The sequence below is a fragment of the Martes martes genome (assembly GCF_963455335.1).
Source record: "Martes martes genome assembly, chromosome: 16".
Taxonomy (NCBI): Eukaryota; Metazoa; Chordata; class Mammalia; order Carnivora; family Mustelidae; genus Martes; species Martes martes.
In genome coordinates, this window is record NC_137904.1 from 5,535,043 (window position 1) to 5,551,746 (window position 16,704).

The window sequence follows — 16,704 nt, forward strand, 5'->3', positions numbered from 1 at the left end:
CAAGGACAGAGTTTCTTAACCTTCACACTTCAACATTTGGGTCAGGTAATTATTTGTTGTGCGGGGCTGTCTTTGTATCAGAGGGTGTTTAGCAACATCCCTGGCTTCTACCCACTTGATGCCAGTGCACTCCGCTAGTCGTGATAACCAAAAATGACTTCTGACGTTGCCAGATGTCTCTTGAGGGGTGAAACTCCTCCACACTGAGAAGCACTACTCTAAAATCTGCCATTAGAATAACATAATATTCATTAATATGGATAAAAAACATTGCATACCACACTAATAGGTATTATTGATTTTTCTGTCAGGTTCAGGTAGTAAGAGAGGCTTTTACCAATTTCTCATTCTTGTTTTTCGGGTCACTTAACAGTGGGATTATTTTGTTACCGGGCTTTGGAAGGGTGGGAAGAATGAGCAGTATAGAATGATCAATTTCACAGTATGAGAGAATGAAAATCTCAAGAAAAGCCTTCCGGAAAAGGCCCTTTGATAAGTAGGAGTTCACGGAATTCCTTTCTGACAAGTTTGACATTGATGTTAAAGGTTGCAAAACTAGAATTTTAGTTCTGCAAGAAATATTAGAAATTGTATGGGTACCTACTCATTTTACAGACAAGAAAAGGACTAAAAGCTAAAGTGCAGTCACAGTTTAAGTTGAACCAGGACTTTAATAAATCTCTTGGGTGTCTCCCCGCTGCTCTTTGTACATTACAGTGTCTCTCAACCAGGAGATATTTGTAAAACAGTTTCAGCTTTTTGCAAGGTCTGACTCTTCAAAAATAAAAGACAAAACAGTACTTTTCTTTAAAACCTCGATATATCCATCATGCATGCCAGGAAAAATAAGAAGGTTAGCTATTATATACAAGGGACTTGTTTTCCTAGACTGAACAGAAAGATTTTTAATACTAATGTTAGTAACACTTCGGAGATGATTTTGTGGACAAGGGCTTCTTCTAAGAACTATACCTTTTGATGCTTACAGCAGCCCTATGAAATAGATAGCGCTATTATCACCCCCATTATGTGAGTGAGGCACCAAGGGCCCAAGAAGCCTGCACAAGGTCAGAGGGTTCATAAGAGGCAGAGCTGGGATCTGAAGCCAGGCAGTCTGCTGCCCGCGTCCGTGCTCTTGTCACTACCCACTCCAGTCGGCTTGGGGCAAGCCTTAAACATTGAACCGGTGAAGGATAGATGACTGTTACATCCTGCTTGTGAAATTGGTATTCTTAGGAGCTAAACGTTTGGAAAATTTCAAGTTTAAAATGTACAAACTGAAGTTTTACTATATGTATACATTGTGAAATGATTACCACAATCAAGCTAATTAAGGTATCTATCAGGTCATATAGTTGCCATTTGTGTGTGTGTGTGTGTGTGTGGCGAGAACACTTAAGATCTATCCTCTAAGCAAGTTTCATGTATACAGTACAGGTCACAGTACTCTGCAAATCAGAATCACCTGGAGGATTAAAAAATAACCCAACACAATCAAGTCCTGTATCTATTTGGTTTAGGGTGTGCAAGGAAGGGTATTTTGTAAGACTTCCCATGTAGTTTTAGTGCACAGCACTGGGTTGAAAAACTAGTGTGGTCTCTGGCCCAGCAGCATTAGCACCACCTAGGGACTTGTAGGAAATGCAGGTTCTTGGGTCCTCTCCCAGTCCTTTTGAATCGTAAAGGCGGAGGGGGCCCTTTGGCAATCTAGTTTAGCAAGCCCTTCAGGTGAGTCTAATATACTCTTCTGTAAACAATCGGAAACTTAAAAGCTTAACTTTTTTTTTTTTAACTTTAGAAGAAAATAAATTTTTTAATTTTATTTTTTATTTTTATTTTTATTTTTCATTTTAGAAGAGAAATCTGGTACATATTTATGAAGGACTGATTGAAGAACAAACCAGAGGATGGGGCAGCCTGTTAGAAACTGTTACCTTTACAGGTTCATGGGGTAAGAAAATGGGGCTAAGAACTGGAGTAGTGAATATAGGAATGAAGGCAGGTGACAGATTCAGGAGACGTGTCAGGGACAGAATTAGTGGAGTTTTGTGATGAATTATTGCACTGAGGGGACTGAAGGCAAATATAGAGTGAAAAATGAAGTTTCTTTTTGCGTTGATTAGATGGTGTAAGTAAACAAGGTAGAAATGTGTTTAGAAATGTAAGCTTGGGGGAAGAGATGAAACTGTTGAATATGAGGGGACCTTAACCATCCAAGAGATGTCTTGCCTGGCTGAAAATTTGACTCCAGAACACTGAAAGCCAGTGGGGATTAGGGTGGCATTAGGAGTTTTTACCATGGTATTTACATTTTTGAAATCATTCCTTGAAATGGTTAGATACATACCAAATTATTTTTAAACATGTCCATTTCATTTCATATTGAACCAAAGATGATAAGCTTTAAACACATCTACAAACTCTTGTATTTGGATCATTTATATGAAGTTGTTTTTAATGATTTAGAATACAGCGGCACCTGGGTGGTTCAGTCATTAAGGGTCTGGCTCTAGATTTCTGCTCAGGTCATGATATCAGGGTCCTGGGATTCAGCCCTGTGTTGGGCTCTGCACTCAGCAGGTAGTCTGCTTGAGATTCTCTCCCTCTGCACACCCCCTCCCCCCATCACACATGTGCTCTTTCTCTAAATAGATAAACAATCCTTAAAAAATGAATCTGTAGATACATTGCCAGATCATAGTAAAACAAAAGTTAATTTTTGTAAGTTTACATTGTTCCATTCTTGGGTCAAGCATACACAAAACACATTCATTTTCTTCACTCCTTCCTTCTTTCCTTCCTTCCTTCCTTCACTTTTTTAAAAGATTTTGTTTATTTCTTTGACAGAGAGAGACACAGTGAGAGAGAGAACACAAGCAGGGGGAGTGGGAGAGGGAGAAGCAGGCTCCCTGCCGAACAGAGAGCCCGATGTGAGGCTCGATTCTAGGACCCTGGGATCGTGACCTGAGCTGAAGGCAGACGCTTAACAACTGAGCCACCCAGATGGTCCGAAACACATTCATTTTCAGAAAAGGAACTGAGATGATAGGAAAACAAAATTCTTATTCCAGCTCCTAATTAAAGGAGGTAGTTTGTGTTTTGATTGTGCCCATAGATTCCGGAGCCAGACCGAGTTCTACCACTGACAGGAGGACACATGACTTAAACTCCCCTGTGCTTCAGTGTCCTCATCTACAAATGGCTTAGTTGGTTGATAGTACCCATTTTATAGGGTTATTGTAAGCACTTAATGAGTTCGTACTTCTAAAAGTACTTTGGAAAGTGCCTAGCACTTAGCTAGCAACCATTCAATATAAGCTCTTACTAATCTTGGAAGCAAATTTTCTCACTTTCTACTTAGTCTTTCTAGATTGTTGCTATGAACAGCTTCTGAGTCTTATTTCTGTCAGTTTTATGAACTTCTGAACATTGAAGGAAAATGATTACAAACTGACAGATTTCTAGCAATTAAATTTTGAATCATTCATGGAGAAAATGTAGAAGCTTCCCAGTTTCTATATATATGGAAACTAAAACGTGCCTTTCAGTTCAGACACATCTCAAGTTTGTTAGCAAAAAGTTGAGGGTCAGATGGAACTAGGCTCCACATTCTTTACAATTTTAAATCTGTTTCGTTGATCTTCATTCTGAGTAGTCAGTAGCAAATCAATAATTTACTCTAAACAGGAATAAGTAAATGACTACTCTTTTGATGCATAATATGAAGGTCAAGAATATATCATAACAATTTCTACATCAAAAGTTATGTGAAAGAAAACTACCAAGCAAAGTGTGATTATAATTAGGTATAATAATGATAATTCCAGCCTCAACATTTGACCCTTACGGTGCAGTGAGAAGAAGGTAGCACCTCTGGAAGTAGAAAATCATTTTACTCTTCCATCTGAGATTTGTAAATTAAGGCTGTTCATCACCACTCTTGAAATATAATGATCTGAATTTCACTTAAAGTCATCCCTTAGTTTGGAAATCATTATGCTGATGTAAAGGCCAGGGAGAAATGCTTTATCTTTAACATTGTACTTATCTTCCTCAAAAATAGTTTTACAATCCACATTTTTCTTTTCTTTTTTTTTTAAAGATTTTATTTATTTATTTGACAGAGAGCGATCACAAGTAGGCAGAGAGGCAGGCAGAGAGAGAGGGAGAAGCAGGCTCCCCGCTGAGCAGAGAGCCCGATGTGGGGCTCGATCCCAGGACCCTGGGATCATGACCTGAGCCGAAGGCAGAGGCTTTAATCCACTGAGCCACCCAGGTGCCCCGACAATCCACATTTTTCAACCCATTCCATTTGAGGTGGGAAGCTGGTAGAAGAGGACTAGATATAGTTCTGGGGATTTGTATGTCCAGGCCCTGTCAGACCCACAGGGCTTTTGTAACTTGGCCATATGCCCGGGCAGGCTCTAAATATAGCTCTCACCATCCTGTGCTACTTGGAGTTCTTGTGTTCTGGGAGTGGCCTGTGGTTGGACAAACTTCCTGGGCTCAGTTAAAGATATGGGAAATATGCCATGTTATGGTCTGAGCGCCTAAAGTCAGACTGGACAAGATCCCAGTCACCTTTACTTCTGGGAGGAAACTCTTGTGCAACTCTAAGCAAGGAAATCCAAATTCATGGTATTCTTGAGGGGCTAGTGGAAGTGTGGATTCTTTGGTGAATGGGTGGAAACATATAGAGCTTTGCAGTAAAAACTAGTTGGATATTCTCAGGATATATTTGTTATTTCCTGTATTTATATATCTATCTAAGGAATTAGAGTTCTCCAAGTCATGATTTAGCATGCATAGTGAGTGCGTAGTTGGGTTTATTAAATGATGGATATATTATAGATATTTCAAGGTTATTACTATCATTGTTGACTGATTGGCAAAATAGATTCTTTAATTGTTGATTTAAGAATTAAAATTGTATCACATCTTTGAAAATATTTTGTCCTTCCTTGCTATAAAAATAATTGAGGAAAGTCTTATCCTATTCAGTTAATTTGTATTTCCACAGCTCTGACTGGTTTCGGTACCAATCACTGGACTTTAGTAACAAAAATCATGTATTTGATGTCTTGGATGAGAAATGAGCAGATAAGAAGTAATTTTCTTTTATAAGTTAATCACATAATTCAGCTTGCTTCAAATTGTTTGTTAACAAAGTATGACAATTTATGTATTAAAGATAAAAATTTATAATAAGAAACTGCCCACCTACTTTACTTGAAGGGTAATTACCCTTCATATACTCCATAATTCACCAACTTTGATGAAGGTGGCAGTGAGTTATGATGGTCTTTACCTTGTCAGAAAGACTTTGATAACTTCATCATGCCACCAGTGTCTTAAAATTATGGATTGTATGCAAGGCATAATAACTCTCTTTCTTTTTGATAGAAACTACATTTCTCTTCTCAAGTGGTCAGTAATTCACAGGAATTCGAAAATGGCTTCGTATCTCTAAGTTATATTTCCACTCACAATAGTGATGAAATGCCTTACTTATATTTTCATAGTTTTAAAAACTACTCACATAATAATGTGAATAGAATTCTTGCCTATTAATTTTTTAAAGTGTCGTGGAATCCTTCTGTAACACCACTGAATAACAGATAGTAATATTTGTATTATGGACCAGCTGTGGTACATCTGGTTTTTATGGTGGTATGAAATGAAATACTGTGTTGAGGGAGAATCACGATTTGATCTGAAACATACTATTTTGTTCTTACTCCATTTGGCTGGAATTCTTCCCATTAAGTAACTCTAAGTTTAACAGCAAAACTGTGAGCATTGTGGTGGCATTATTAAAATACATATGTGTTAGGGGTACCTGCGTGGCTCAGTTGGTTAGGGTTTGCCTTCAACTCAGGTCATGATCCCGGGGTCCTGGGATCAAGTCTTCCATTGGGCTCCCTGCTTTGAGGGGAGTCTGTGTCTCCCTCTCCCTCTGCCATTCCCCACTGCTCCTGCTTTCTTTCTCTTAGGTGCGTGCTCTCTCTCAAATAAATAAAGTCTTTTTTTAAAAAAATATGTTCAGGTAGCCAACATACAGAACATCATTAGTTTTTCAAATATCTTTAAAAAAATGTATGTGTTATTTGGAAGTAGGAGATAAGAATGTGTTAAGAGTTGGAGGGGAACATATCAGCTACAAGAACAGAAAGGCTTGGTGCTTAAGTACACGGATGGTTGACACCGAAAGGCAGAGGATACAAGGTGTGGGGCAGTAGGAAGGGTCTTTATGGATGATATCACCAAAGCACGATGCATTTTGCTGGAGAAAAGTTGGCTAACATTGGTATTATCAGGAGATTTACCTTTAAGTCCTAAGTATGAAAAGTACTTTTATTTTAATCTGGGTTTTTAAGTTATACCATGAAAGAGAATAGAAGAGAATAAAATAGCTATTTTGCAGTTTAAAATTCAGTATAGAGGGGCATCTGGGTGGTTCAGTCAGCTAAGTGTCTGACTCTGACCCAGATCAGGTCTTGATCTCAGGGAGATCAGGGCGATCAGGCCCAGTGTGGAGCCTACTTTAAAAAAAAGAAAATCAGTCTAGAGACTGAATTTGATGACACTTTTTTTTTTTTTAAGTCAAAAGATAGGGGCCCCTGGGTGGCTCAGTTGTTCAAGCCTCCCTCTCTTGGTTTCGGCTGAGGTCATGATCTCAGGGTTCTGGGATCCAGCCCTGCCTCAGGCTCCCTGCGCAGTGTGGAATCTCCGCCCCCTCCCTCTCCCTCACCTTTTGCTCCCTGCCCCCCACCCCCGCTCTCTTAAATAAAATCTTAAATAAAATCTTTAGAAATAAATAAAATCTTTAGAAAAAAATAAAAAGATATGTTATTGCAAGTTGGAATTTTTGAAAGCAAAACTTATCTAGCAATTCCACTTCTGTGTATATTCTCAAAGGATTTGAAATCAGGGACTTGAATAGTTACTTGTACACCAGTGTACATAACAGCATTATTTGCAATAGTCAAAATGTGGAAATAACCCAAATGCCCATTGATGGATAAATGGATAAAGTGAGATGTATACGTGCAATGCATATTACTCACTGTAATAAAAGAAATGAAATTCTGACACATGCTGCAGCATGGATTAACACTGAAGACATTTTGCTAACTGAAAGTAGCCAGACATAAGAGGACAACTGTTGTATGATTTCACTTACATGAGGTATTTAGGTGGTCAGATTCATAGAAACAGAAAATAGAATAGTAGTTGCCAAGAGCTGGGTGGGATGGGGGCAGAGAATAGGGAATAATTGTTTAATGGTACAGAATTTTGGTTTGAGAAGATCAAAAAGTTCTGGAGATGGATCGTGGTAGTGGTAGTACAATAATGTGAATGTATTTAACACAACTGAACTGTATATCTAAAAATGGCAAAAAGGTAAATTTTTATGTTATGTATATTTTACAATAACAAAAGCAAAACTTACTAAAATGGTATTATAAAGTAATAAAATGGTTCCAGTTAGAGAATAAACTAACGAGAATTTTATAAGGGTTAGCTAATTATTCATACTTATAAATATTCAGTAGTCATTACTAGACTAAATTTGGGGGAATAAATTCCTTGTCTCGTATATGATCTAGGGAATGATTTGACCATACTTAAAAATATTTTCTTTCGGTACATGGCAAGATTCCTGGAACATGGAAGATGCTCAGTAAATATTTGTTGATTGATATCTGTTTATTCGGGAAATTGTATCATATCTTCTTGTGCAGAATAATCAGCTTAACTGGAACTTATTAAGCCTACTTATAAGCTCAGTAAACAGAAAAATATAACCTTTAAAATAGAAACAATAAAAAATGGAGTACCCATTATACTAGGTTATGGGAATTAATGTATCTCAGGGAATATGCCATGAATTTTTGTTGTTGATATTAAAAACAGTACTAGTAGTATCTTGAGAAATGTATAGTTCTTTGCCTGCAAGACTGTGTCTGGGATCAATAGTCTTATTATCTTCATTTTATAGATGTTCGAAGATCGTTGTGGGTCTCGAGGCCATTTTGGTGCTTTCTTTACTATGACAATAAGTTCATTTAAGCCTGTGGTTCTTATGATTTGACTGTTCTTATGATTTGACTGTTTTCTAAACTAAAACCCTACTGTGTTGAAAAGAGAAGTGAATTATGAGTATCCAGGCAAATCATTTCTGTGAAAACTCAGTTTCAGAAAGACACTGAATTTCATTCATGATTTATCCTTTAAAGAAAGGAAAATATAATTATTAACCATAGAGATTAACTGGAAAGGTTGTCTGTTCTGTGCTTTATTCTGTATAAAATGCAATGTAATTATGACTTCTGTTGTAAATTTCAGTAAACATGATTTAATACTACAGCAAGGGTGCCATGAAAATGTGAATATTAACTTTCCAACAATTTCTAGAAATTAAAATGGAACTTTGGCAATAACATGGCATTTTGACACCAATGAAAATATTTTATGTAGTTATGTAAGCAATAAAAACAAATGTTTTGTAAAAATTTATTCAGAAGGACTTATAACTAGGAAAAACAATCATAATTAACAAGATCTCATAAAGTGCTCAGCAGCCAAAGGTAACTTTTAAACCAGCTGAAGGTGATGAGGTCATTGCTGGTCCTAAGTTCATAAGATCTGACCACCTATAGAGATTTTTTTTAGAGCACTTAAAAGAGTTAATTTTCCAACTATGGACAAGCTGGGAGAGTCTCCCTCTTTCAGGTGACCTTCTATCGTGCCAAAGTAATGGAATTGAACGCACCCTCCCTCGGCTTCTCGAACAGCTGTTCCTGTGGTACAGGAGTAAATGTGTAAACCCTACCAGTACCAGCTGGAAAAAAGACAAGAATCTCCTATTTCTGAATGTATTATGGAGCCCAGATTTTGTTTCCAGGATAAAATGTGTCCAAAAGCAACCACATTTAAGAAGAGGGTTGTGAAATCATCCAGTGGATGAGTAACCATCCTGACAGTTCAACTGGCTGAGGCAAGCAAAGGTGTCCGGTTAGGAAGCATCCCGCTTACTGTACTGACCATGCTGTATTAGAGGGAATCTTTCCTATGCTTTTAACTGAGATCATTATAGCATAAGAATATTAACAATAGCAACATCTTGGGCGCCTGGGTGGCTCAGTCAGTTCAGCATCTGCCTTAGGCTCAGGTCATGATCTCAGAGTCCCGGGATCAAGCCCCACACCGGGGGATGGGGGGGGGCACTCGCTCAGCAGGGAGCCTGCTTCTCCCTCTCCCTGTGCTGCCCTGCTTGTGCTCGCTCACGCTCTCTGTCAAATAAACAAATAAAATCTAAAAAAAAAAAAAAAAAAAAAGCAATAGCAACATCAGAAGTACAAAAGCAATATTGTGTAGATATGTTTTTTCTCAACATGAACATCACTGATCACTAAATTTCTAAAGCCTATTGAGGATTTTGGAAGTCAAATAATAATGATTATGACGATAATAACAGGAGGCATTTTGTTAACTAAAACATGCTTATCTTTTAACTCTACTTTAGTAAAAGTACTTAAAATTACCTTCTAAGTCTAAACAAATAATAAAAATATATAATTTTTAAAGATTTTATTTTTAAGTAACCTCTATACCCAATGTGGGGCTTGAGCTCACAACCCCAAGATCAATAGTTGCATGCACTCCTGAATGAGCCAGGTGTCCCTAAAAATATTGTTTATTAATGTGTCATAAGGGGCAGAGGGAGAAGAAGGCTCCCTGCTGAGCAAGGAACCTGATGTGGGGCTTGATCCCAGGACCCTGAGATTGTGACCTGAGCCAAAGGTAGACACATGACCGACGGAGCCACCCAGGCGCCCCACATAAAGTTTCTTTTAAATAGACTTTATTTTTTGAAGCAGTTTTTGATTTACAGCAAAACTGAGTGGAAAGTGAGAAGTTCTCATATACCTCCTAACACATACGCACACCAAGCTTCTTCCACTATCAACATTACACACACACCAAAGACATACGTTTGTTACTATCAGAGAACCTATAGTGACACATTATTATCACCTGAAGTCCTTTGGTTACATTAAGGCTCACCCTTGGTGTTGTGCGTTCTAGATTTTGTAAAAAACTAACAAATATATATATAGATACATATTATATATGTATAAGTAAATATATATGAAAAATATATACTTTTTTCATATATATATATTTCTCATGTATATATTTCATATTCTCCACCATAGCAGTATTATATGGGATAATTTCACTGCCCTATAAATCTTCTGTGCTTCACCTATTCATCCCTTCCTTCTCACTAACCCCTGGCAGCTACTGATCTTTTTCCTGTCTCTATAGTTTTTCATTTTCAACAATGTCATATAATTAGAATCATAACATACATAGCCTTTTCAGGTTGGCTTCTTTCACTTAATAATATATATGTAAGTTTCCTCCATATCTTTTCATGGCTTGATAGTTCATTTCTTTTTAGGGCTCAAAAATATTCTATTATCTGGGGGCACCTGTGTGGCTCAGTTAGTTAAAGCATCTGCCTTGGGCTCAGGTCATAATCTCAGGGTTCTGAGATCAAGCCCCACACTGGGCTCCCTGCTCAGTGGGGAGTCTGCTTCTCCCTCTGCCCCTTCCCTCACTCATTTTTTCTCTCTCTCTCCCTCAAATAAATTAATAAAATCTTTAAAAGAAAATCTATTGTCTGGATGTGTCACTGTTTTATTTATCCATTCACCTACTGAAGGACCCAATAATCTTGGTTGCTTCCAAGTTTTGGCAATTATGAAAAAAGCTGCTACAAACATCTTTGTGCAGGTTTTTACATGGATATAGCTTTTCAACTCATTTTTTAAAAATTTATTTATTTATTTTAATAAACATATAATGTATTTATATCCCCAGGGGTACAGGTCTGTGAATCGCCAGGTTTACACATTTCACAGCACTCATCATAGCACATACCCTCCCCAATGTCCATATCCCCACCACCCTCTCCCGTCCCCCCTCCCCCCAGCAACCCACAGTCTGTTTTTTGAGATTGAGTCTTTTATGGTTTGTCTCCCTCGCAATCCCATCTTCTTTCATTTTTTCTTTTCCTACCTGCCCCCAACCCCCCCACATTGCATCTCCACTTCCTCATATCAAAGAGATCATATGATTGTCTTTCTCCGATTGACTTATTTCGCTAAGCATAATACCCTCTAGTTCCATCCACATCGTCGCAAATGGCAAGATTTCATGTCTTTTGATGGCTGCATAGTATTCCATTGTGTATATATACCACATCTTCTTTGTCCATTCATCTGTTGATGGACATCTAGGCTCTTTCCATAGTTTGGCTGTTGTGGACATTGCTGCTTTAAACATTTGGGTGCACGTGCCCCTTCGGAGCACCACGTTTGTATCTTTAGGATATATACCCAGTAGTGCAATCGCTGGGTCATAGGGTAGCTCTATTTTCAGTTTTTTGAGGAACCTCCACATTGTTTTCCAGAGTGGTTGCACCAGCTTGCATTCCCACCAACAGTGTCGCCAGCATCTGTCACTGCTTTTCAACTCATTTAAGTAAATACCACGGAGCATAATTATTGGGTTGTATGGCAAGAGTGTATTTAATTTTGTAAGACATCACCAACCTGTCTTCCCCAATGGCGATTCCACTTTGCATTTCCAGGCAGTCTATGAGGTTCCTATTGTCTACATGCTCACCAACATTTGGTGTTGTCAGTGTTCTGGATTTGGGCCATTCTAATAGGTAAACCATTGCATCGTATTGTTTTGAGATTTCCTAATGACATATAATGTTGAGCGTATTTTCATATCCTTATTTGCAATCTGTATTATTTATTTGGTGAGATGTCTGTTCGGAACTTTTGCCGAATATTTAAATCTGTTTTTTTATTTTCTTTTTTTGAGTTTTAAGAGTTCTTTATATGTGTTGGGTAACAATCCTTTATCAGATTTGTCTTTTTCAAATACTCTCTCCCAGCTTGTGTCATAGTATTTTAAGTGTAATGATCAACCCTGAAGGATGGATGCTTTATGGAAACAAACAAACAAACAAAAATTTAGAAAGAATTCTTTGGTTGTAAAAATTTAGACTCATTTATGGGGCGCCTGGGTGGCTCAGTGGGTTAAAGCCTCTGCCTTCGGCTCAGGTCATGATCCCAGGGTCCTGGGATCGAGCCCCGCATCGGGCTCTCTGCTCGGCAGGGAGCCTGCTTCCTCCTCTCTCTCTGCCTGCCTCTCTGCCTACTTGTAATCTCTGTGTGACTTGTGATCTCTGTCTGTGAAATAAATAAATAAAATCTTTAAAAAATTTTTTAAAAAATTTAGACTCATTTTTAAAGATGCACTGAAAATGGACTATGTTAGGTTTATGGGCTATCTCACTGACTACTAAACTATGGTGGAATTAACTGAAATCTCCCAAAGAGTCCCCTTATATCCAGAGGAGATTGGAATCTAGTTAAGATTGGTGCCAGTCTTGGATTCATGGAGAACGCCAGCAGCAACTTGTGGTTTCTGTTAAAATGCACCCAGGCTTAGATGGGACAAGAACCTGTTAAAATAACTTTCCAAAAAGAAAACAAACAAACAAAAAAAAGCAAGGATATTATCTTTTATAGTGCAAGAGACTTGGACCAAAGCCTTTTTTAAAAAAAAAAGATTTTATTTATTTATTTGACAGAGATCGCAAGTAGGCAGAGAGGCAGGCAGAGAGAGAGGAGGAAGCAGGCTCCCTGCTGAGCAGAGAGCCCAATGCGGGGCTCGACCCCAGGACCCTGGGATCATGACCTGAGCCAAAGGCAGAGGCTTTAACCCACTGAGCCACCCAGGCGCCCCGGACCAAAGCCTTTTTAAGATTAAATATATCTCTTGTTACAATGTGCTATTAAATCTGTTGTCTCTGAGAAAAATGAATTCTCACTAGGAAGATGAAATCAAAATATCAAAGCATTTGATCCTACTACCATACCAGCAAAACCACTAGCACTACCCCTAAAATAACAAATCTAAAACACCTCTGAAATAAGAGAGCAGTACTGTAATATACCAGAAAATGCCTGGAATCCCCATGGATCAGTGACAGTTTTACTGCATACGAAACTCACTCTAGTTTGGGTCAGCTAAAGGGGATCCATTACAGGATAGCTAATGGGTATCAGAGCAGTTGGGAGGGCTGAAGAAGATCAGCTCTGGGCTGGACTTCTGGGAACACGTCATAAAGCCACATTACAGAACTGAGCTTCTGGACCTGCCAGAAGGAATTGGCTGCTGTTGCTGGCTCCAGACCCAGACCACTCACGCCACCACCCACAGCAGCAAAATAAAGATGCGCCCTGCCTCTCAACACCTACAAAGCTACAGCCCTAATGCTGAGACCCTCACCACAATTGTTGCAGGAAATCAAGCTCCCCTACAACTCAGCTTGCCTGCCGAAGTAACAGACAAGAGAAGTCAGCCTCTGCTTCAGACTGTACCACTTGTGCCTTCTAAAGCTCACGTGTTGTAAGTGTATCAGTGGAACCTAGATCCCATCCAACACTAGAGCGTCAAAGGAGTCTAAAAAATGTAGTTTTGGGGTGCCTGGGTGGCTCAGCGGGTTAAGGCCTCTGCCTTCGGCTCAGGTCATGATCCCAGGGTCATGGGATCGAGCCCCGCATCGGGCTCTCTGCTTGGCAGGGAGCCTGCTTCTCTTTCTCTCTCTCTGCCTGCCTCTCTGCCTACTTGTGATCTCTCTCTCTGTGTCAAATAAATAAATAAAATCTTTTTAAAAAAAATGTAGTTTTGAGGGTTCCAGCCTCAGTATTTCAAGAAGGCCTTCTAGAAGAAGATGGAAAGGATACTCAGTGAGGTGATACACCATCCCACCCATCCTGAAAAGAGAGTAGAAAGCATATAATTGTTCAAGGAAAACCAGGGCAATTCCAGAAGAATAAGTGTCGAGGCTACGGACACAGTTTATTGGAAAGAATCATGGAGCAACCACCAGAGCGGTTGATTTCCATCTGGAGTAGAAAACACAGATATGCTCTAAATGTTGGGCCAGAAGCCAAGCTCAGGAGGAGGAGGGAGCTCTACTTCCCTAAGAGAAGCTTACTGGGATGCCCTGTCTGGCAGCTAAACACCGCCTCTTCTACAATCCCTGTTGCTGACTCTGGTGTACATAATACCTTCACAGGCAGGCTGACCCAACCTGAACTACAAAGATAGCCATGCAAGCAGAAAGTAAACGTCTAAAGTAAGCAAACACCATGAAAAACATACAAGCTAAGGAATGTCACTAAGGGAGAATTTATGCAGCAAACAAATGGAAACTTTGAAAATAGTACAACTGAAAACCACAGAGAGATGAGAATGGACACTGTATCCATGAAACAAAATACTGTTTTTAAGAACCCCAGATTAGAAAAAGAGAAAATGCTTACCAAATAAAAATCTTAATAGTAAGCCAACAAGCAGAATATATTCATGCTCGCTGGAAGGCTAAATTGTGCTCAGAATGACAGAGATGGTGTCATAGGTGCTGTGGTCCACCACCCAGATCCCTGCCAGGGACCCACACGTTCTGCCACCTGCTGGCGGCTGGCAGCTCACAGCCAAGTCCCTCTCCAGGAATTACCCTTGGGAAAGAATTGCTTTGCCCGTTTATGTCCTTTCCCCAAAGGCACACAGGCCCCCTTGCTTGGATTCAGGACAATCTGAAGGGTCATCCCAGCCCTGAAGCTCCCTGAACAGTCAGGCGAGGCCTTTCTTACAACTGCAGCACAGTTCAACTCTCCTTTCACCCTACCCTCCTTATCTTTCCCTCCCAGACATTGTCTCCGAGGGAACTTAAGCAATAAGCCTCCTATCTGCAGATCTCCATCCCAGCATCCATTTCCAGGTAGCCCCATCTAAGGCAGATAGAAAGAACAAAAACAAAGAGACCTGAAGACATCGAGTGCATCTCCATCTATATGATTGCAATTCCAGCAGACAAGAACAGAGAATGGAAGGGAAGAAAAAAACAAAGAACATATAAATAGATTTCCCAGAATTGATGAAAGAAAGATACTGATCATATTGAAAAAGTCCACCAACAAGACGAAAAGAAAATTTATATATATAAAATATATGTTATATATTATACATGTTGACTTGCCTGGGGCCACCTTGGTGGCTCAGTCAGTTAAGCATCTGCCTTCGGCTCAGGTCATGATTCAAGGGTCCTGGGATGGGGTCCTGCATCAGACTCCTTGCTCAGTGGGGAGCCTGCTTCTCCCTCTGCCTGCAGCTGCCCCAGCTTGTGTCTCTGACAAGTGAATAAATAAAACCTTAAAAAAAAATCTAACGACCTAGTTAATAAGGTAGATCCAATTAATATAGTGACATCTATACTTTGAAATGAGAAAATGAACTTTTCTTACAGAGTATTTTCTTAGCACAACACATAAATCAGAAACTAAAAAAAAAAAACAGATTTAATCATTTTTAAATATCTGCAGAGTAAGAGATATTATAAACAAAACAAAAGACAATAGCAAGCCAGAGTAAAGTAATCACCAACACCCTTCAGTGTGTTTTGTGTTTTTGCCCAGCACCTATATCAGCACTATGGTTTTGCTCTTAGGGTACCATTCTGGCTATCTGGTGGTGATGAGACCTCCCTCCAGGCCCCAAGACAGGTGTGAGGAAATCAATTCACCACATACCTGGCCACAGGATCAATTCAAGCATGAGCATAGGACCCATTTGGGGCCAGTAAGAAGGAGTGAATGACAGGACTTGAGTGCAAGTGACTGAAAAAGACTCTGCCACTGAATTTAGGGAGTGAAGCTATAAGATGCAGCCATCCTGGCATCAGAGCGAGGGCTAGCCTGAGGCAGAGCTGAAGAAACAGAGCCCAGGAATGAGTCCCAGAGACATACAGTGGTGCCTAAATAGATTAGACAGAAATAACCAGGATGCTCAATGTCTTTAAATGTATTGGGATGGGATAGAGTCAGGCAGGGGGTAAACAACTAGAAAAGACTTTGAGGCTGAACTGTGATATATAGATAACTATGCAAATGAAAGGGCAATTATTACTAGGTGTTGTGGGTTCAATCACATTCTCCAAAACGATATGCTGAAATTCTGAATATACATATATGTATATGTATATATGTATGTACATATGTACATATACATACATATATATGTGCACATACAAACACACCCACACATATACATGTATCTTTATTTACAAAGTGTCTTTGGAAATATAATCAAGTTAAAATGAGGTCATACTGGATTAAGGTGGGCCCCAAACCCCATGACTGGTGTCCTTATAAGGAAAGAGGTTTGGAGGAAGAAAAGATACACTGGAAAGAAGTCCACATGAAGACCAGGGCAGAAATGGGAGTTACGCTGCTGATGCAAGACAAGGAAGGCCAGAGATTGCTGTCAACCAGCAGAGGTTAGAAGAGGCAAGGAAGGATTCTTCCCTATAGCCTTCATAGGGAGCCATGGCCCTTCTACCACCTTGATTTCAGACTTCCAAAACAGAGAGGATAAACTTCTGTTCTTTTAAGCCATCTAGTTTGAAATAATTTGTTATGGCAGACCTAGGAAAATAAAACAACAGATGATTATTAACTTTAAGGAAAAGCAAAGAGTTGTGCAAGGAAGTAACAGGTATAATACAGAAATCAGGTCCAGATACCATTTCTATAGACAGAATTATGT